The sequence below is a fragment of the Cervus canadensis genome, chromosome 1, assembly GCF_019320065.1.
Source record: "Cervus canadensis isolate Bull #8, Minnesota chromosome 1, ASM1932006v1, whole genome shotgun sequence".
Classification (NCBI taxonomy): Eukaryota; Metazoa; Chordata; class Mammalia; order Artiodactyla; family Cervidae; genus Cervus; species Cervus canadensis.
In genome coordinates this window covers 76,305,541-76,327,846 of record NC_057386.1, presented here as the reverse complement: position 1 = coordinate 76,327,846, position 22,306 = coordinate 76,305,541, and the positions used below count along the sequence as shown (strand labels likewise).

General features: G+C 43.5%; 1 protein-coding gene and 1 long non-coding RNA gene across 3 annotated transcripts in view; one reads left to right on the top strand and one right to left on the bottom strand.

Moving 5' to 3' along the window:
- Nucleotides 1-22,306, bottom strand: part of MAML3 (mastermind like transcriptional coactivator 3) — a 447,607-nt gene that overhangs the window by 242,488 nt on the left and 182,813 nt on the right. The window contains exon 1 of one of the 2 annotated variants that reach the window (XM_043485970.1): nucleotides 2,250-3,961. The exons of the other annotated variant lie outside the window; for it this stretch is intronic. The gene's annotated coding sequence lies outside the window, so the exon portion shown is untranslated. Of the gene's footprint in view, nucleotides 1-2,249; nucleotides 3,962-22,306 lie in introns of those variants that run through there. 2 annotated transcript variants of the gene reach the window in all.
- On the top strand, nucleotides 2,210-5,395 carry LOC122452414. The gene is made up of 3 exons (XR_006272683.1): nucleotides 2,210-2,289; nucleotides 3,236-3,355; nucleotides 3,946-5,395. It is a non-coding gene; the product is annotated as an uncharacterized LOC122452414 (long non-coding RNA).

Here is a 22,306-nt window from a genome sequence, read left to right as displayed (position 1 = left end):
TTAGATCAGAGATTACACCAAGCACAATCTGCCACAAGAAAACCAGAAAGCACATCACTGAGACAGCCTGGCTCATAGCATGTTTTACTCTAAAGAAATTTCTATAATTTGATGTATGGGCATCTGAATAAAATGTTCCACTTTCAGTGTAGAAATTCCCCATGTGATGTTGAATTTTATGTGTCAACTTGACTAGTGCCCAGTTCTTTGGTTAAACTGCAGTCTATATGTGGCTGTGAAGGTTATTTCTTTAGATGTGATTAACATTTAAATCAGTAGACTTTGAGTAAAGCAGATTACCCTTCTTAATGTGAGTGGGTCTCATCCAAACACTGGAAGGCCTTGAAAGCAAAGACTGAGGTTTCTGAATAAGCAATTCTGCCTTAAGACTGCAACATAGCAACTCTGCCTGGGTTTCTAGCCTGCAGATTGAGGACCCAAGACTGTAGCATCAACCCTTACCTGAATCTCCAGGCTGCCAGCCTGCTCTACAGATTGTGGACTTGCCAGTCCCCATAATCACGTGAGCCAATTTCTTAAAATAAATCTCTCTCTCAACATATATATACACACTCATATATACATATTATATATATCACATATATCCTATTTATCTCCATATATATCCTATATGTCTACAATGTGTGTATGCATATACATATATAGGGATGCATATTTTACATATATGTGTATATAAAATGCACATCCCCATATATGTGTACACACACACACATATTGTAGATATATATATAGGATGTCTAAGAGATATATATGATATGTATAATATGTATATATATGTCTGTGTCATATATAAGAGAAATATATATATCCTATTAACATATATATACACACACATATATACACACTCACATCTACTGGCATATATATCCTGTTGGATATATAGATACCTGTATTATATATCCTCATATACATACCATGGACTTCCCAGGTGGCTCAGTGGTAGAGAATCCACCCGCCAATGAAGGAGACACAGGAGATGCCCAGTTCAATCCCTGGGTGGGGAAGATCCCCTGGAGGAGGAAATAGCCCGCTCCAGTATTTGTACCTGGAAATCCCATGGACAGAGGAGCCTGGCCTGCTACAGTGCATGGGGGCAGCAAAGGAGTCAGAGACGACTTAGCCACCAAAACAAACAACATACATAGCTTAGACATATATATATATATATATATATGTCCTCCTGGTTCTTTTTCTCTGGAGCATTGACTCATCCACCCCAGAACCCAGCCTCCATCACTTTTACATAGAAGGCTCTCAACATAGAGTCATGAGGTGTTCTGGGTAAAGCCTCCTTCCTGGTTCCCCATTCTCCTTCTAAGAAGAGACGATGGAGCTGGCGGTTTTAAGCACAAGCACAGACTCACACACTTTCTGGAGCTGGGTAACACACTCTTCCTGGTCTGACCACGAAGAGTCTAATCCACAAGCCTCTGAGAAAGGTTGTGGTCTGACAGGCTACAGGGACACACACCCTGGTCTGTGGAAGGCCCCGCAGGGCCCCAGAGACCCGCTGCCTTCCGGGCTCAGAGGCCAGCCAAGCCCGGCCCTGTGGGAAGGACACCGCCCACCATCGCCGCGCTGGGTGCCCCTCCGGGCCGGCCCCAGAGACCTGAGGGGGCTGCTTGGTTTACAGTGGTGTTCTGTCACCATTTCCTCCCCAGATCATGGCGAACGCCCTCGTGATACTCATGGCTCCCAATTTCCATCATGTGCACGTGGGGTGGGTTGTTATCTCCGTGTTGCTACCTGGCAACCCTCCCATTCCAGCCGTCCGAATTCCTCTCCTATGGCAGCTCCCAAAGAAAGGACCCGAAGAAAACCAATATCTACTTCCTTAAGAAGAGACCTCCAAAGGCCGATGTCCTTCCTCCCCCGGCTTCTGTCTTTCCCCCCCATCCCACCCAAACCACTGAGCCCTGGACTCGGTAAAGGGCCGGAGCTGGGAGCTGGTCCCACCGAGAACATCCGGAGTTGCCCAGAGCTGTTTTCCTTGTGGCTTCTTCGGGAGCAGGCACGCTGCCTTCAGTGTTTACAGTCAGCAATTTCAAATGTGCTGACACAGAGAACAGCGACCACAGAGTCCGCACAGACCAGCAAGGAAGAGAAACCCCAGGCGGAAGGGCTCGGCGCGACGTGAGGCGTCGCTCCTCCCCAGGGTGGCCGAGGTCCGCCCCGGAGGCCCCCGGCTCATAGATGCCGGATGCGCAGTGGGGAGAGAAGGCGCTCACCTCATTCTGCTTTTTTCTTCCATCAAGGCTTCATCCCAAGGTTTCTATTCTGGGGGCTGACGCAGGCAGAGCCCTGCAGGAGGGCGCCATCACATCCCATGGACAGGACGGGGGACGGGGGTCAGGCGGTGAGGTTCCCAGCGGCTTCAGGACTTCTCCCTCTCTAGCACCTAACTTACAAAAGTTCTTTATATTGTTGATGTGTTTTTGTTCATTTTTTTCCCCCCTCTAGTGGCAAAGAAAGTTTTGTAAGCAAAAAGGGTGTCGGAAAATTCCTGTGTAACAAGTCTAGCGTGAGAGGAGGGGGTGGGGAGGGGCCGCTAAATTAAAGCTTGGGAAGAAAAATCAGAATATTGCTAGAATGTTTTACAGCTACATTGGGAATTACGGAATCGCTCTGTTCTTGGCTCTATCTGGGTGAGATAAGACAAAAACCATTTAGTTTGAGGAGGTCCAATAGAGTGTTCGGGTAGGCACTGGATTTCCATGTTCACAGACAGATGCCATGGGGCATTTCTGGGACCCCGGCTTGCCTACTAGCAGGGGCAAAAGTTGAACTTGACCTTTGGCCTCCTGGCTGAAGCAGTGGTTCCCAAGCTCTCACAGGTCACACCTGCAGTATAAAAATCTCTTACCAGCCTCCCTACTGAACTCCCACAGGCTGAGGGTCAAAAACCCCACTCACTGTAATTACGAGAAAACCATGTACATCTGGGGCTGAAAAGCATAGCCAGAAAGAATGGCCAGCTGTCCACCAAAGGTGTGTGCGCCCCTTCGCCAGTCTGAATCAGATACTGATGATTGGTTGCCCGTAAAGAACTACATTTCCCAGCTCTCCTTACAGCTAGATGGGGATATTTTACTTAGTTCTTGCCAAAAGATTGTGGGCAGAAATGATGTCGCCATTTCTGGGGATAACCCATAAAAATCTTCTGCAAGATTCTCCATCTTCTAGGCTCTTCTAGGCTCTCTCTTTTCCCCACCAGCTGGAAGCAGCAGGTTCTAAATCCCGTGGACAAACTTCAAGATGGAGGGATCTGGTTGCTTGTCCACTGAATTCCCACACTGGACTATTGCACAAGAGAGAAATGAACTTTTTGTTATTGGTAAGCCACTGGAGATTTAGTGTTCTCTATCACAAAAGCAATGCCACAACATCAATGTGATACCAGAAGAAAAGTATCAGTTTAATTAGACACAATGACATAGATGTTAAACATGGATACCATTTGGGTTAAAAAATAAGTATTCGCTCACACACACTTCTATATGCTTGGGTTGTCACTAGAAGGAAACATAAGAAAATGGTAATGATGGTTGCTTTTAGGAAAAGGAACTGGGAAACGGGAAAAGGGGGTGTGGAAAAGAGATTTATCGTCTACCATATACTGTTTTTAACCTTTTGAATTCTGTACTTTGTGTATTTATCACCCAGTCAAAAGTTACATTTAAAGAACACAAATTCTGAAAGAATTCTATTTTCCAACCACCCAGAGAACGCTTACAGACACGGCTATTCGCCCCTAGGGCCTTTTTTGAAAAGCAGTGGTACAAAGTGTTGACATTTAAAAATACATAAAACTGTACTTTTCTTGAAAACTCCAGGGATGGGCAGAAGTAGCTGCTATTCCCACAGTTTGCCTGAATTCTGGGGGTTAACTTTCTCATCCTCTCAGAGACTTTCCTTTCCTTGCAGTGGTGACAGGAGGCTGAAATGAGAGAAGAGTTGTCCGTTCTGCTGGATCGGGTTACTGCTAACTGTGCATCACACAAGTCATTCGTAGTGCTTGGTAAAAAGAAGGATTCCTGGGCCTCTTTCCTGAAAATTCTGTCAGTAGTTCTAAGGAGCAACCTGGGATCCATGTTGTTAACACATGTCATGGACTCCCGTGCCTGGCCACACCTGGGAGACCCCACCCTCATCTGTCCAGATGTCCTACCTGCGATCTTGGATAAGTTGCTTCACTTTCACATTTTATCTCCCTGGAATACAGAGGATAAAATTTATGATCTATGAAACAAATGTCTGCTGAGATGAAGGTGATGCCCATGAAAACAGCCAAACTCCTTACATCATGAGATTTACATACAAGCCCCAATGATGATGATAATTAATTACTGTTAGTATCTGTGCTCTGGATTGCTATTTTATGTTTTAAAATTCACTTTATCAAAAAACAAACCCACTTCATTTTAAAAGGGGAGGGTGGGGGTAAAAAACAAGTTCTATGTTTCCATGGAAAGCTTTTCTAAGAATTTCTGCTGCGCTGATGGGTGTTTAGCAGGGAGCTCACACTGAGCTGACCGTCCACCCATGACAAGTACGGCTGCTTCCAGAATGTAGAGAGCAGGGCAGGAGCCACAGGGAAGCTCCACAGGTGAGTCCAGTAGCTAGAGGTGAGGGCAATTTAACACAAGGATATTCAGGCAGCAACTGGTTCTGTGGCAGATTACCATATGGAACGGGGACGGATGCAAGAGATTCACTTTGCATGAGAACTATCTTCTGCAGTCCAGCTGGCTCTGCACCACTTTATTTTCTGTTCAGCTCACAGGTCCCATCCTTCTCTCTGAATATTCTAAAATCTTTCACACCAAAATGCCAACTACAGCCAAGCCCTCTATGTAACTCAAAAGTCAAACTGCTTCTTGTCCCTGATTGCAATTTTCTTCTATATCCATTATCCAAACACAGAGAGCATTTCCCTCTATATCCATAATCAAACAAAGAGGGCAAACCACGTAGAGGCTTATTTCCTGGGAAATAATCCGAGTAGTTAAGAAAACTTGTTTGAATGACATCACGAGTTTTCTAAAATATCTTAGAAGTAAATCTTGATATTTTCTAAGGAATAATTTGAAGAATTCTTTTAATCTGAAAGTTTCTCTATGAAATAGAGGGGAGTGGAGGGAGATCAATACATTTAGATCACAAGTTTTCTGCTTACTTTCTGGAGAACATTCTAATTTTTAAAATATCAGGTCCCAAAAGGGAAAGCATATTCACCAAAAAGAGAGATGAAAATGTAAAGGGATGGATGTTAATTAGATGGGTGGAATCCTTTCACTATGTATGTGCTGTGCTTAGCTCAGTTGTGTCTGACTCTTTGCGACCAAATGGACTATAGCCCACCAGGTTCCTCTGTCCACGGGGATTCTCCAGGCAAGAATACTGGAGTGGGTTGCCATGCCCTCCTCCCGGGGATCTTCCCAATCCAGGGATCAAACTGGGGTTTCCCACATTGCAGGCAGATTCTTTACCAGCTGAGCTACCAGAGAAACCCTTCACAATGTGTGCGTGTATATATATATATATATATCATATCACCATGATGTACACTTTAAATACCTTATAATTTTATTTGTCAATTGTACCTCAATAAAGCTAAAATTTAAAACAAAGAGAAACGTTAGCATAACCTGTTGTGACTACAAATTATTTCATTTTTCTTTTTAGCAAGTGCCTCATGCATCAGATGCTGTTTAAATTTGCTTTATCTCTTCCCATCCTTCTCAAAGAAATGAAATGCCCAGGTTACAGTATTTAGCTTTCCAGGCTCTTCTGGAGAATTCTGTTAATTCTCCAGACAAGAATACTGGAGTGGGTTGCCATTTCCTTCTCCAGGAGATCTTCCTGACCCAGGGATCAAACCGGGGTCTCCTGCATTGCAGGCATATTCTTTACCATCTGAGACACCAGGGAAGATGCATTTATTAGAAAGCATCATTAACTCAAAATGGGGCCCCTGCACTGCACAGTGTCTTTAAATGGACCACCTAAAAGCCTGAAGTGGAGATTTCTGGGGCTCTGCTGCTTTCTGAGTGTATGGGAGGATTTCCCAGGCTCCCATGTAGTTAATTTGAGACCATGCAGCTAATCCGACCAATGAGCTACAAGCAGAGGAAAGCTGCTATGAATTCTGCACCTTTTCTTCCCCGGCTGCAGCAAACCTTGAGGTCACATATGGAGATGGCAGTGTCGGAAGCCGGTGGAGCCTCTGTCAGCCTGGATCCCTGAGTGACCAGGGGGAGCAGAGCCTGCACACGCACACCCGCTCCCACAAACCTCAAGTTGGAAGTGTGGCAGGAACAATATTTGTTGTGTTAGGTCAGTGTGGCCAAGGGGTGAGAGAGGGCAGTTACAACTGGATACTGCAAGGTAATCTTGCCTTTTCTGATTCATCAAAGCTACTGGCTTAAAATCTCTGGGTTCTAATCAGGACACTAGACTTCACATTGATGTCATTAGGAGACAAGTCACCTAATGCTTTGGAGCTTCCGGCTTTTTGTTTGTTTGCTTTTTTTTTTTTTAAACTGTAAAATGGGGATAACATATTCTGGCCTGTTTACCAGTCAGGGATTTTTGAGGATCAGACGAGTTTTTTCTGAAAGCGTTCTGAAATCTGTAAATCGCAAGCCGAGATATAAAGTGCCAGCCTTGCTGCTGTGGGTCTGTCTGGACAACTCAAGAGGCTAAATCAGACTGCTTATTTGAGGGGTCAGCTATTTGAATTTGCAGCTTCGTCATCCTTAAAGAGCCAAGCAATACAGTCCACCGACAGATCTAGATCATGAAAAGTCAGATTCTGATACCACTTGGAGAATAATTCGTTATCTTAAAAATGTCAGGGCTAGCTGAATGGTTTCAGAAGCCTCACATCCAGCAAGCAAACTCAACTAGTTGCCTCTGGCATAAAAAGAAAGGAAAAATAGAGGCCCCAAGTGAAAGGCTTGGCACAAAGCCCTTGATTCCTCACGCAGCCTGTCAGAGGGGAGGAGCGGGGAGGACACAGGGGCGGAACACAGAGCTTGGGCATTCCGCACTCCACCCCTACACAGAGACAGAGAGCGCCTGCACACCCAGGCGGGGTAGCACAAATCTGCTCCTGTGTTCCTCTCACAAAGAAGACAGATTTCTCCCCAGAGGAGAGGGGAAACGGAGAGATGGCCTCCGCACAGAGAAGATCTAGACGTAGGGCCCGCGTCTGTGCGCCCCGCCGTCCCTGACAAAGGGCGGAGGCACCCTGATTTTAACACAGGAGAAGGGCTTCCTGACCCTGACCGTGGATGACACTGATCCAAAGAGGGAGTCGCAGAGGGCTGTTTTCACCCAGCTGCTCGGACTGTCAGATAGTAACAGCTGCCTTTTGTGAGCACTCAGTAAATGCCAAGCGCTGACATTTGAGATACCCAGAAACTCAGGCACAGCAAGGCTAAGTCACTTGTCTGAGGTCACAGAACAGGGATACAGCAGAACTGGGGAGTTAAACCCCGACAGTCTACCTCCAGATGCTGTAGTCTTAACCACTGCATTGACCACGGTGGGACGGCAAAAAGGAAGGAAAACGGGCAATCCTGTTGCCTCCTACATGCCTTGCAATGGACTCCAGACACTTTAACTCACTTCATTGTCATATTTCTTTATTTTTTTATATATTGCAGAAAGGGTTCAAAGTTAGGCGTCCTTAACTTTTAAAAATACATATTTATTTTTAATTGAAGGATAATTGCTTTACAGTATTATGTTGCTTGGGCTTTCCTGGTAGTAAAGACTCTGCTTACATTAGCAGAGACCTAGGTTCCATCCCTGAGGCGGGAAGATCCCCTGGAGAAGGGCATGGCAACCCACTCCAGTATTCTTGCGTGGAGAATCCCATGGACAGAAGAGCCTGGAGGGCTACGATCCATAGGGTCCCAAAGAGCTGGACACGACTGAGCAACTTAACACTTTCACTTTTCCTTGTGCTGGTTTCTGCCACACATTGTCTTATCTTTTCTAACAACTGGTATTCTCACCTCATTTCCAAGTAAAGAAACAGAGGCTCAGAGAGGTCAATTAACTCACCTGAAGTCACAGAGCCAAAAAGTGAAAAGTTAGGCACCAACCTGATTCTGTTGGATTAAAGTAGGACGGTTTATGGCTGAAAAATATGCCAGAGTTTAGGGAAGAAACCAAATACAATAGTAAGACAGACAAAAGAAAGACTATGGAAGGGAGGTAGAAGCTGGCACTTCTGGGTCCCGAGAAATAGAACAGATCTAAATATAGGATAACACCTATTGATAGAGTTCCCGTTATCACAGAGGCTTTTTGTCCTCAGAGTAAGAAAGACGGTCAGTTGACCGGACCAAAGAAAGACAGTCCTGCAGATCAAGCAAACCTTTTCTTAATTCAGCAAATGGAGAGTTACCATGAAAATAGCCAGTATCTTTTTTTGGCTGTCTTTACGTCGTCTCATACTAAATTGTTATGATCATATACTTCCACATCCCCTAAACTGACGAATCACTGAGTAATTGTTAGCTGTTTTGTTGTTGTTATTTTGCATCATTTGCTAACCCACAGAGAAAATGTTCTTCCAACCTCAAGCGAGAGAGGCGCAGTGTAATTACGACACAGGAGCAAAAGAAGCTCATTAACATACCCATGACTGACATGGAAGATCATTAATTAGGCATTCTGAGCATAAGTATATATGTATAAATTAGCATCTATTCACCATTTAAACTGTAAGAGATTTTTTTCATATCTGAATATTAACTACGTTGGAAAATTACTAAGTTTTCCTGAGCAAATTCCACAAACAATACCCAACCCTGACCACAAAAATAAAGTGAAGAGAAAAGCTTCTGTGAGAAGAACTGGACACAGTGGAAGGAGTCACATGATGTTACAACCTTTCATCTGTCTTCATTTGTGTCTTTCCCCTCGTGTGTATTTCTGACGACTCCACCTGTTGGGAGATGTGTGTGTGGACCCTTTTCTGTCAACAAAGCTTAGATATGTCACTAGCAGCGTGATTCTAGAGATGCTTTACCTACGTCTGTATTCTGTCATTGTTCATCCCTTTATTCTTTCACTATAGGTTTACTGGGTGTGATTTCTGTACTGAAGACAACGTGGAGAATATGTACATGCACCTGGCAGCGTTTCTACTCTCAGGGACTTTACCATCTAGCATGAAAGACGAGACATAAAATATACACAGAGGGACTCCCCTGGTGGTCCAGTGGTTGGCAGCCTGCCTTCCAATGCAGGGCACGTGGGTTCGATCCCTGGTCAAGGAACGAGGATCCCGCATGCCACTCTAGAGCCTGCACACCACAAGTAGAGAAGTCCACGCATTGCAACTGAGACCTGACCCACCCGAATAAACAAATATTTAAAAAATTAAGTGTACCCATAAAAGTAACATGTTAAGGTAGAGAATTACACTGCCAGAGAGCATCAATCTGACTCAAAAGAAGAGCAGACTTCTTCAGGCAGGGGGAGGACTGGTGAATGCTTCATGGAGGAAGTGGCATGTAAGCAGGACACACGGAAGGCGTAGAAGAAGCGGATCTCACAGAGTTTGGGCCATGTCAAGAGAGTCATGTGCTGGCGAAACTAGAGGTGAATCAGTGTCTGTCATCACACTCAGGTCTTGCACTGTGCTAGTTCTGTAGCCGATTGGGCCACTCCTCCATTTTTCCAATGTGATTAAAGTACCTATGCCTTTGGGGCCCTGGAAAACCTCCAGTATCAGGAGCACGATAGCAGTAACACTCTGTTGTCCTTCACACAGATGACAATGATACTAATTACTTCGTAGCGCTGTGCTTGCATTGTTTTTCTTGCAGTAGTGTTGGATTCACGCCAGCATCTCCATCGTCCTCTATGGATTTCTCTTGGGACCAGCAGCACACTTTTGTAAGATGGCTATCCTGCACGGGAGCTTGAATTCACAGTTCTTAGACCATGTTCTCCCCCAGGATGGAGCTAACAAGTCTCTGTGAGGACTGAAAGGAAGAGCCTGGCCTTTGGGGCACCAGACTATTACCGTCTGAGTACAGCGACTGCACATGTATTTCACTGGTGGTCTTTTTCAGCAGAACGAGAGAATTTTAACAAAATCACCCGTATGAAGAAAGGCAGTCAATTGGCTAACTTGTGAATAAGGTGAAATCTCAAAGCCTCCAGTTTTTGACATCTACCTGTAGAAACCAGGTAGCCCATAGATTGATGCCCAGAGCATGGGCCCTTCATAGCTTTCTCAAGGCCGCATCCATGGTGATTCAGTTTGTGGGGCTGCCTTCAGGCTGAAATCCTTATTCTGAGGCCTCTATAGCAAAATAGGATTCAAGATATCTCCTTGGGAGGGAGTTTCAAGAGGGAGGGGAAATATGTGTACCTATGGCTGATTCATGTTGATGTGTGGCAGAAACCAACACAACATTGCAGAACAGTCATCCTCCAATTAAATTACGATTTTTTTTTTTAAAAAAACATTAAAGAAAAGACATCTCCTTCATATTGGGTACCATTCCATGGCAGAAAGGAAGGCAACCCTCAAGATCAGAGTTCAGGTGTGCTCATGGAATCAGAAAACTAAGTGGCCAGCAGTAGTTTTCATGACTGTCTGAGTCTCTTGGGCCTCAGCCACTGGCAGGTATTGAAGTTTCTGAGGCAATCTGGGTCCTGAAGGAAATGAACAAGTTACTTGTATTGGACTAATCTGGAAAAACATTGGCTGTTATTGGAGAAAAACGAGGATAATGACTGCTGACTTCTTCCATGCTCCTTGGTAAACAGAAATCTATCTTCTATTTGTAGGGCAGATTCATGTAGAGGAAGTATAAATATTCCATTTTTGTAATGGAAGAACTTCTTAAGGCCATTAGTACCTATGATTAAAATGCTAAGAAAATTCCTGACTCTTATATCATTGCAATGGATAATAATTACTGAATTGAAGCATCATTCACTAAGATTGTGTTATAAATCTCAACCTACTCCTGGCAGGTATGTGCTCAGTTGTGACTGACTCTTTGCGGGCCCCATGGACTATAGCCCACCAGGCTCCTTTGTCCATGGGATTTCCCAGGCAAGAATACTGGAGTGGGTTGCCATTTCTTACTCCAGGGGATCTTCCCGACCCAGAGATTGAACCCATGTCTCTTATGTCTCCTGCATTGGCAGGTGAGTTCTTTACCACTAGTGCCACCTGGGAAGCCCCTGGCAGGTAATGGACACATACAAAATGGAAAGAGAGCATGATTTATCTGGAGAAATTCAGAGGAAAGGAGAGCTCACAGTGGTCCGAGGTCACTCCAAGAGGCCCACATAGGGGAAGGAAGATAAGGAATTGAGTTCCACAGAAATTGAGAGCTACATGATCTTCATGGGCAAAGTCACAGCTCAAACCTTGGAAGTACATGTGCAAAGAATCTGGGTCAGATAATCTCTGTAAAAATTTTCTCAAATTTCCTCCTGCCAAAGAAGGAATACAATCATGTTGTTCTGTGGGCATCTGCTGAAATTTGTCTATTTTAAGAGATGACCGGCGGTAGCCAATGGGTATATTAACCCCTCTTCCACCATGATCTCCTAGAACTGGATAAAGCTCTTCTGAAGGTGGTCTTCTGACAAAGACTGAATCCTGGCTTTTGATGCTGAAATTCCTCTGCTGTATCAAGGGTAATTTGTTAAACCTTCACTGAAAGAGATGCTCTGAGCCCAACCTACGGAGACATGTTCCAATTTAGGCTGTGGAATGAAAATTACAGGGCAGTCACAGAGGCAAGTTTAAAATTAGGACAGACTTCACTTTGGGCCTCTTTGGCCTCAAAGAGTTAGTAGATGAGGCAAAGGAAAATGAAAAAAAAAAAAAAAAAAAGTAACAGTAGGAACTTGAAAAGCCAAACCCTCAGACTTCTGCCCCTTCCTACGGCCCTCCCTCCCAACACGCTAGGCTCTTTGCACATGGGAACATGAACCACGAGAAGCCTTCTTAGGCCCTTAGCAGCTTCACACAGGAGCCACAGCCTTGCAGGGCCTGTGAGGAAATGCCGGAGGCAAAGAGATCAGAAGATCCTAGCTGAAAAAGAAGGAAGAGGAGAAGAAATGGGGGAGATTCCTCCCCAGCCCAAATCCTTTTATTCAAGTCCTGTGGCTCAGTCTACTAGCTCCCCAGGAGTCAGCCAGCAGACAGGTCTGTTGTAGGCATGGAACCTTCTTAGAGGGCAGTTGTCACTAACCCCAGCCCAGAACTGAGGTTGCAGGCTGACAGACAGAGACCGTCACCTCTCCACTGACCCATCCCCTAACAACCACCCTCCTGAAAAAGAATGTCTCTGGGAAACTGACTGGCCTTGCTTGTTGCCTCTGCAATTTCATCTCTGTTTCTAGAAGTTAAGAAAATACTATCTAGGGACTTCCCTGGTGGTCCAGTGGCTAAGACTGCACTTCGAGTGTGTGTGTGTGTGTGTGTGTGTGTGTGTGTGTGTGTGTGTGGTCCAGTGGCTAAGACTGCACTTCTAGTGTATGTGTGTGTGTGTGTATGAATGCACGCTCGCGTCCGTGTGTCTTGAGGCAGCGGTGGAGGGGGGGGGGGTCTGGGTTCCATCCCTGGTTGGAGAGCTAGATCCCGCATGCCACAACTAAAGATCCCACACGTGGCAATGAAGATCAAAGATCCTGCATGCTGCAGTGAAGACCCAGCTAAATAAATAAAATAGATGAAAAAAAAAAAAAGAAAACACTACCCACCTTTACCTTTTTCTGAGACCATTTTTGGCTGGCTGCTTTTTGGTAAAGAGTTTGAATTCCTCCGAGGAATTCAATTACTAAATAGGAGAGGAATTATTCTTACTATTATACAAAAAGATTTTTTTTCACTTGAACATCTTATTTTCAGAAAGCTCAAGGGTGCACATATTTAGCCACTAACAGACAATCCTCCACTGGATTATCCTGAAGCAGGTACTAAGTATCTGACCAGGGTAGGGAGGAACCCATCAGATGTGATTGACTCTGCAAGTTCTCCAGATGGACCCAGCCTGGGACTCCCTTTTTCAAAATCATGTGTTAGATTCACTTCCTGGTCTGGCTTCCTGGAAGTAGACTATCTTACAGGAGTCTTAATGTCTGGTTCTACATTCCTAAGAACCAGAAAGTAGAAGTCAATAAAATGTAGAAGAATGGTTACTTTCATGTATGACTCTTACTGATGGTCTGAAGTGTAGTAACCAAGTCTGTTAAAAGAGTTGCCCACTTTTGCTATGTCTTGTTAGAAAAAAGTTCTCAATAAATGGGAAGTAGAATGAGTCTCCAAAGTGAAAGTGTTAGTCCCTCAGTCATGTCTGACTCTTTGCGACCTCACGGACTGTAGCTCCTCTGTCCATGCGGTTTCCTAGGCAAGAATACTGAAGCAGGTAGTCATTTCCTTCTCCAGGAGATCTTCCCAACCCAGGGATGGAACCTGGCTCTCCTGCATTGCAGGAAGATTCTTTACAGACTGAGCCACCAGGGAAGCCCTAATGAAGTGTAAATACACTCCTGATCGAATTCATCCTGCAAACTAAGAAGTCAGACGTGGTGGAGAGTTATTGCTCATCTCAGGCAGCCCTGTGAAACCTACAACTTTCTTAATCCAGAGAGTGTTAATAACAGATCATCAGAACATAGGGCCTCTCCCAACAGCTGTTGCCTTTCAGGCTACAAAGCTTACTTTGTCAGAGCAATTTCTGCTTGAGTTAGAGCACAACTAGTTATACAACTTGATCTCATTGAAATATTTGGTGCCTGCTGATATGTTCAAACAAATTCACCAGATCTTGATTATGTTCTGGCAATTAAAGCTATTAAGTCAGTAGATAGACAGCAGGTTATTTCATTGCTGGTTGAAAAAGCCAGCTTTCTTTTCTCCCCTTTTTATGTGACAGCACTGTAATTAGCCTTAATCAAATACTATTTGTGTTAGGTGCTATAACTTTGCTTCCTCAGCCAGGAAACTCTGCCAATCAAGGAGAAGCAGAAATACAACTCTGGTCAAAGATCCAGAGAGATGGATGGGCATGATGTAACTGGGAACTCTGCGCCATCTTTGTAACTTTTCTGTAAACCTGAAACTGTTCCAAAATAAAGACTTTAATTTTAAAAATCAAGAAAGAGGGACAAAGAAGGAATGAGAAAGAGAAGTGCTACTTAATGTAAGACTGCCATCTTACCAGGTTAGCAGGTAAAATCAAGCTTTAGAAATAGTCAAACAGTCTAAAAAATATGGTTCCCTCTAGAAATTCTGGGTTATTCTCTCTCTATGCTGGGGTACAGCCGTATTCTTTTTTTTTTTTTTTTTTTTACCTCTGCGAGTAAGTTTGTGATGGGAGACTAGAATCAGGTGAATGGAAAGACAATGCCATGAATAAAATTCATCCTTCCACCATTTAGCCAAAATTCGAGTTTGTTTCTCTGTGTGTCTTAAATCCACCATGACTTTCAAAAAGTGTTCAAAGAGCTCTTCAGATAGCGAACAGGGGAAGCAGTGTTTCCTAAACTTTAATGTTCACACAAATCGCCTGGGGATCTTGTGAATCACATTCTGACTCAGTAGGTCTAGAATGGTCCCCAAGATTCTGTATTTGTAGCAAGCTACTGGTTGGTGCCAAAATTGCTGATCTACAGATCATACTCTGAGTAGCAAGGGTATAAGGACTAGTGATTGGGAGAGTGATTGCACTTGGCCAAAAGCAGAACCACAATATCTTGACTACATGATGGACAACAAGAAGTCTGCAAGAAGCAGCTGCCAACAAAACAGATATACATTTTCTATTTTCCTTGGCCAATAATCCCTTGTGTAAAAAATCTGAAATACATTAGTAGAATGGCATTATACCAGGAGTCAGATTGTCCATTAGCTCAAAGAATCCCAATAATAGAAGTAACTATTCTCCTTCAAAGTGCCTCAGCCATGATAGGGAGGCATCAGGGAAAATGGGTGAGTGGTAGTTGGCGTGTGTGTGTGCAGTGATCTAATTTTTATTATTTTGACTGTATGTCTCCTCATATTTCAAATTCTATATTTATAAAATATTAGCTATTAGAACTAGTAATATTTTGAGGTTAAGGAAAAAAATGTCATGTAACTATTAGAGCCTCCCAAGAGGCATCATCTAGCACAGAGCTAGATCTTAGCTCCTGTTATAGAATGGAGGTCTCCCTGCCTCCTTTGTGGCTGATAGTCACTTGATGAAGATATGTTCATGTGACTCCATCCCAAATGGTAAAATCCACATTTGGGGAGATGTGGCAAGACCTAGAGACTGCAATACGGAGCGAAGTAAATCAGAAAGAGAAACACATAAAATATCATATGTTAATGAATACATGTAGAATCTAGAAAATGGCAGAGATGAACCTATTTGCAAAGTAGAAATAGAGACACAGATGCAGACAACAGATGTATGGATACCAAGGCAGGGATGACGATGGGATGGACTGGGAGACTGTGATTGACATGTATATACTACTATGCGGGGCTTCCCAGGTGGTGCAGTTGTAAAGAATCCACCTGCCAATGCAGGAGACACAGGTTCAATCCTGGGTGGGGAAGATCATCCCCTGAAGATCCACTGGAATGGCAACCCATTCCAGGATTCTTGCCTGGGAAATCCCACGGCCAGAGGAGCCTGGCAGGCTACAGTCCATGGGGTCACAGAGAGTCAGACACCACTGAGTGACTGAACACACACACATATAAAGCAGATAACTAAAGAGAGCACAGGGAATCCGACTCAGTGTTCTGTGGTGGCGGAAACAGGAAGGAAACCCAGGAAGGAGGGGATATGTGCACACATAGAGCCCATTCACTTTGCTGAATGCAGAAACTAATGTAACATTGTAAAGCAACTATAATTTTTTTTTTTTTTAAAAAGCTAAGACCAGGCCATCAGCTACTTTGAATAGCAAAAAAACATATTTCTTACAACTCGTGGAAAGCATTGTGGTAACTGCCACAAACGCCACATTTCTGGTTCAATTCCACTAGGTTTGTTACCCCTTTAAGACATTTTTTGAATTTCAAATTATGATTCTATGATTCTACTTATTTTGGATTTCTTCCATATCTTGACTAATGCAACTCAATTAGGCTTTATATCCAGTGATATGCTGGTAAATATTTAATAACCAGCTCTCCAGGAAACAAAAAAAAAGCCCTGGTAGGTAGCTTTTGCCAATGTTTATGGTGTAAATACAACCACTATGGCCAATTTCAAGTACCAACCTGATTTTATTGAATAAAAATACCAGAAAGAAATGTGCATAATTACAAACCTCTATGAGTCAGCTTTGGTACACAATAACAAGTGACCCTGAAGACACAAAACACTGTTGTTTCCATAATTAAATTGTAAAAATCTAGGAGGGCTAAAAGTATTCTATCATTCCAAAATAGCTTGTTTCTTAAAATGTTTTTGCAGTGTTACAGAAGAAGACCGTAAGTCCTTGTGTCTTTATACCCCAAAAATAACTCCCTGCTAGTTTTTTTTTTTTAATGACAGTCTCACAATCTGTATAATCACCACAAAATCTTATAAAGCAAGTCATTTGGATTTTAATGACACAAACATGCTGAAAGTTCAGAATTCTTCTATATGACCTTGAGCGTTGAACTCTCCCGTTTTTGGCTCATTCCAAGCTCTTCCTTTCATGGACTCTAAGGCACGCAGCTCAGTCAGACTCTGCGGCCTATGCATCTGCAGAAAAGGCTGAAATCACCATCCTCATGGTTTTTATTGTTCCCTACTACGGCTTCCCTGGTAGCTCAGACAGTAAAGTGTCTGCCTACAATGTGGGAGACCCGGGTTTGATCCCTGGGTCGGGAAGATCCCCTGGAGAAGGAAATGGCAACCCACTCCAGTGATCTTGCCTGGAAAATCCCATGGACTGAGGAGCATGGTAGGCTACGTCCATGGAGTTGCAAAGAGTCGGACACGACTTAGAGACTTCACCTCACCACTAACTACTTCTGATGGGTTTCCCAGGTGGCGCTAGTGGCAAAGAACCCTCCTGCCAATGAAGGAGAGGTAAGAGATGCAGATTTGATCCTTGGGTCGGGAAGATTCCCTGGAGAAGGAAATGGCAACCTGCTCCAACGTTCTTTCCTGGAGAATCCCAGGGACAGAGGAGCCTGGTGGGCTGCAGTCCTTAGGGTTGCAGAGTTGGACACAACTGACGCGACTTAGCATAGCACCACTACTTCTGAGACTGACAAGAACTTCATGTCTTTATTTCCTCCCCTATATCCAAAATTATTTTCTTCAAATTTAAAGACTATTTTAGGGACTTCCCTGGTGGTCCAGTGGTTAAGACTTTGCTTTCCAATGCAGGGGGTGCAGGTTCAATCCCTGGTCAGGGAACTAAGACCCCACATATCCTGCAGTCAAAAACTCAAAACATAAAACAGAAGCAATATTACATCGAATTCAATAAAGAGTTTAAAAAAACTATGTTATATTAAAAAGGACACTAGAATGAGAAAACTGCATTTGTTAACAAAAAGTTGTAACATAGATGTGTTTTTTGCACATTTAATCATTTAATGTACACAACTCTTTCTAATATATCATTCCTTCCTTCTGCTTTTAGTCCATCTGAGATTCTTTATATACCTGCTTCATATTTTTACCCACGTTCACCTGCTTATTGCCAATGAACTTCTTATAAGAAAACAAAAGCGGAGAAGGCTACAGCTCACAGGATGGGGGGAGGGAGGAATTGGTGAAAAATATCTAACCAAGTAATGTAATTAACTTGAAGAAAAACATTTGCATCAGGACTACACTTATGCCTTTTTCCATCAGCAAAAGCCAAAACCAAGCAAACAAAAAGCCACCACACACTCGCCCACCACCCTGAGTGCAAATGATTTTGGCAGAGCAGCTGACATGAATACTGATTTCAAACAAATCAGGGAAAGACACTGCTTCCATTCGAGTGTTCCTGCTTGCCTCCATCCTGCTCACTCTGTGTCTTTTGAACTGTGTACCCTGGGCACCTATTAAGTCTTCAAAAATACAGGTTGCCAAGCCTTCCTAGGTTTAGAACTTTTAAAATTCTCTTTTTACTGAGAACCCTGTTTAGGAGGAACGCATCAGGTTATAACACATGCAGAACGCAGTACAGTATACCCCCTGCCATCCGCCAGATGTTAGCAACTAGGAACATGCAAGGATTTTTCATGTTAGAAAAATGGTGGAAGTCAGCTCATCAAAGGTAAAACAGCAGAATCTGTCCATGCCTTTCCTTTTCCTAAAATGCATTTAAATGCACCGGGCTCATCTCTAGTTTGACAGGATTATTAATGGGATGGGCTTACCACTCCTGTGGATGAATCTGTTAGCCAGAGGAAAGCCTTTTACTATCTTGGATGTTTCTTACCAGTGTCTGATGACTGCCAGCTAAGCTTCGCATTAACTAGAGATTTCTGGCCGATGATCACTGTGTAACAGGGTCAGACGGGCAAACTTATGACCACTAAATTAGGCCTAGGTGTTTTTTTTTTTTTTAACAGAAATTTTTACATCAATCAGAAGACTGGCTAACAGGCTTCCAGAGTGACAAAAATATTCATCATGAAAGAAAAGGTATTCCCTACATCTAGTGTTCTTGAATGATTATGACAGAGACTTCTCAACTCGCCACTCATCAAGTACAATAGCCATGCTTCATGAAGACACGAAACAAGAGATGTGAAGAATACAAGTTCTGTGGGAGGACTATATGCAGAGTGAGCATGGACACGGAAATAGATGGGACATAGATCTAGCTGGTAACCGAATGACTATCGGTGCCATTTTAAACAACTGGGATAATTCAGTTCTGTTTCATTTAAGAGCAAAATCTTTAGATTCTCTGTCGGGGGAGAAAAAAAACAAATAGACAAAAATATAGCAGCAATGGCAAAGAACTCCATTAGGGAAGCTTCGCTGATATTTGAGGATTCTTTTCTGCTGAGTAAGAGGAGAAGGAGAGAAGGAGATGGAAGGGAGACACTTAGAGACATTCAGTGAAAGGGTCACCCCTGTTCAATGTCCAGTTCTTTCCCTGAGGTCACCTATCTGCCTCTGCATTTGTGCCCTTCCTGTTGGTAGCATCTGGGAAACACTAGAAGGAAGAGGGATTGAGACGTGAGCTGGCATTAGAATACAGTACAATCTTACTCTGTACTCCTGCACAGTCCAGAGTCCATGCCTCTTTAAACATAACGTGAAAAAATATCAAGTAGGGTTTTTTTTATGAGGAACACACACACACACATACACACACACACACAATTCTTTATCCCCAGCAGTTTCTCAAATGAAACCTGATGTCCTGAGGCTGCATGCGGAAGGCAATGAGAGACAGGTTCTCTCTGCCAGGTCTGAAAGGTTCTGGAGGGCACCTAAAAGTGAAAGCTTTTAGCAAAACACAAATGCAAGCAAATTGCAAAATCACAGTGTGTGCAGGACTGGATTCCGGTTGGCCAAGGTTTGGCGATGATTTTTTCAAACACCTGGGCAAAGGGGAATGGAGCCTCCCTGCCTCACAGCCGGCCTTGAACTGCATTCAGGGTTCATTGCTCTATTTGTTTCCTTGCTATGCTCTCATCTAAATTCAACATCCCAGCAGACACATCGTTCCCCCAGGTCCCTCTGATTTTAGGTTCACATTGGTGTGTCTGTGTTTCCTTCAGAATACACAGAGGGTGGGCGGAGGCTCAAGCTGAGTTTATATGCATTTTAAGTCAAGCGATACAAAATTAATCTGGCTTCCATAAACTGGCTACTTTTTCTCAGCACCTCAGTTTCTCCTCCAGTAAAGAAGGTTGTTGATCCCTCTTGACAAGTTCATTCCAACTAGCATAAATTGAATTCTTGAGCAGCAGGCAAAACCTTTCTTATAGCAACCATAGCTTGATATTTATATAGAGCTTATTAGACACTCTTATTAGACATTCTTAGACATTCTTCTAAGTGCTATATCTACGTTGACTTGCTTAATCCTCAAAAATTCCCTATGAAGTGGGTTTTATTACCCCCCATTTCACAGATGGAGACACTAAGACTCAAAAAGACCTGCTGAGGTTGGTCTTAACTACTACCTCTCACTAGGAACTTCTTTCAGCAATGAGGACTTTTTAAATGCCTTCATTTTAAGTATTTAGTGGTTGTGGGGATTACAGAAAGCAAAGCCTTCCTGCTGAAGAGTGGAGAACAAGGAAGCTGCCCATGCTTTCATCTATTAGCATTTTCCTATTCTGGGAAAGTAAGCCGACCAGTGTGTGGCCCAAGACTTGTCTGGAAGTGTTCAGACACATGACTCTAAACCAGACCAGACGGCCAACTCGGGCAAGAGAAACAGGTAAAGGACGTTGGGTGGCTGGAGCCAAGGTTGGGGGGAGGTGGAGGGAGAAGGGCCAGCAGGTCAGTAAAAGGGAATCTTCAGGTGAAAGCTCCATGAACCCACAGCACGGATCATGATAGCATGCTAATGACTGGGATCCTTCCCTGACCTGCAGAGGAAGGAGCCTGCAGAGTGTAAGGGGGGATGGCTGCAACCCCCTTCCTGCTTCCAGACCCCCCAGTACGATGATGCTAATGGACTGACTTGTACAGTTCTCATAACACAGTTCAGATAGATAGATGAGAGGTGGATGCAGTCAGTCACTCCTCACGTCACCTCTGCTGCCTTTTGCTGCCCCACATTCTTGCATCAGAAAATTATACTTGGAAAAATGAACCACACACACACACACACAGAGTATCTCCTTTCAGCACATTCTTTAGTCAAGGACCTTTATAAGGATGAAGAATTTCCACATTTCATAATTTATAACAAACTTTTCATTTGGGTATTAAAATGTAGACATCTGAAAAGCTCCCTGACACCACTTCTCCCTACAATGGTAACACATTTATGTAAAAGAATTCACAATACAGATTTTATGTTAATATTCCTTAATCTTTACTTCTTGCATTTCAACTTAACTGCCCTCACAGGAAACAGCTTCCAGGCTCCCCTTCAAATATTCATAGGGTGTACTGTAGACGGAGAAATTATACTCAACAGAAACACATCCATCCTGACTACCCCTCAACCTGACTGCCCCGGAAATGTCGGGAGCCATGACAACAAGGGCAATTTTGCACCACGGAGTCACAGAGAAGTTTCTGCAAGATGAAGCCACTGATGGACTGGATACATGCTCAGTAAACGTCTTGGAGTTCCTAAAATCTTGATATAGATCAGAAGAACCAGGTTTTTAGAATAGATCTTCTGCTAACATCTGACTGTGGGCAATAATCAACAGCAGTGGGTGAGGGTTTATTTATTAACTCTGGGCTCTGAGGTCAATGGATTATAAGCGATGCAGTCCCAGCCTAAGTCTTTCACAGATTTAGAATTTAGGGAAAGAGCTAGAACTATAAACACTAAACATAATCAAAGCAACATGCAGCCATTGTCACAGGAGCGGTCTGCAAATGGGCATTGTGGAGATGCAAGGAATCAATAATTGAACTGGGAGAATCAGAGCAGGCTTGAGGGACCAGCTAGCATTTGAGCTGAGCTTTGAAGGCATTCATTGATTTTGACAGGTGGAAAGAAACTGGGCAAGAAGGAACATGAGCAAAAGCTGGAAGCAGGAAATGCTGGCCACACGAAGCTAAGGCTGGAGAGAGGGCAGGTACTGAGCTCTAGTTTGTGGAGGAATGCAGTCAGAAGAAAGGAGACGGTGGCTCTGAGATACGGGAGGGGCTCTGGACTCACTCTGTAGGCAATTAGGCTCCCCTCAGAGTTCGAAGAGGAAAACGGAGCAATGGTTTTAAGAATGGATGAGAGATTTGCTTTTATTTCCAATATTCTGGGAGGTGGGTCATAGAGGATCTTGCTGTGATTTATGTCAGAGAGTGTTTTGCCTATGTTCTCCTCTAGGAGTTTTATAGTTTCTGGTCTTACATTTAGATCTTTAATCCATTTTGAGTTTATTTTTGTCTATGGTGTTAGAAAGTGTTCTAGTTTCATTCTTTTACAAGTGGTTGACCAGTTTTCCCAGCACCACTTGTTAAAGAGGTTGTCTTTTTTCCATTGTATATCCTTGCCTCCTTTGTCAAAGATAAGGTGTCCATAGGTTCGTGGATTTATCTCTGGGCTTTCTATTCTGTTCCATTGATCTATATTTCTGTCTTTGTGCCAGTACCATACTGTCTTGATGACTGTGGCTTTGTAGTAGAGTCTGAAGTCAGGCAAGTTG